The sequence below is a fragment of the Octopus bimaculoides genome, chromosome 23 (genome assembly GCF_001194135.2).
Source record: "Octopus bimaculoides isolate UCB-OBI-ISO-001 chromosome 23, ASM119413v2, whole genome shotgun sequence".
Taxonomy (NCBI): domain Eukaryota; kingdom Metazoa; phylum Mollusca; class Cephalopoda; order Octopoda; family Octopodidae; genus Octopus; species Octopus bimaculoides.
In genome coordinates, this window is record NC_069003.1 from 34,768,833 (window position 1) to 34,769,079 (window position 247).

The following is a 247-nucleotide window of genomic DNA, read 5'->3' on the forward strand; positions in this document are numbered from 1 at the left end:
ATATATACATACATAGCATGGTGTACGTGTGTCTGTAAGTGCGGTGCATCGCATTCCGTTGTGTGTGTGTATATGTGTGTGTGTGTATGTGTATGTGTGTGTGTGTATGCTTGTGTATGAGTTTGTGTGTGTGTGTGTGTGGTGCATGCATAATGGCTATCGACTTGGGAAGGAATTGGTAATGCTGAAAAGAGAGAGGAATGGGCCAATAATAAGAAAACTATTCCCCCACCATAAACCCGGCCAC

The 247-nt window shown here is 43.7% G+C and overlaps 1 protein-coding gene across 6 annotated transcripts in view; it reads left to right on the top strand.

Annotated features, from left to right (window-relative positions):
• The window catches only part of LOC106878307 (ankyrin repeat and death domain-containing protein 1A), a 156,757-nt gene that overhangs the window by 70,766 nt on the left and 85,744 nt on the right, over positions 1 to 247 (top strand). The gene's annotated exons all lie outside the window — the stretch shown is intronic.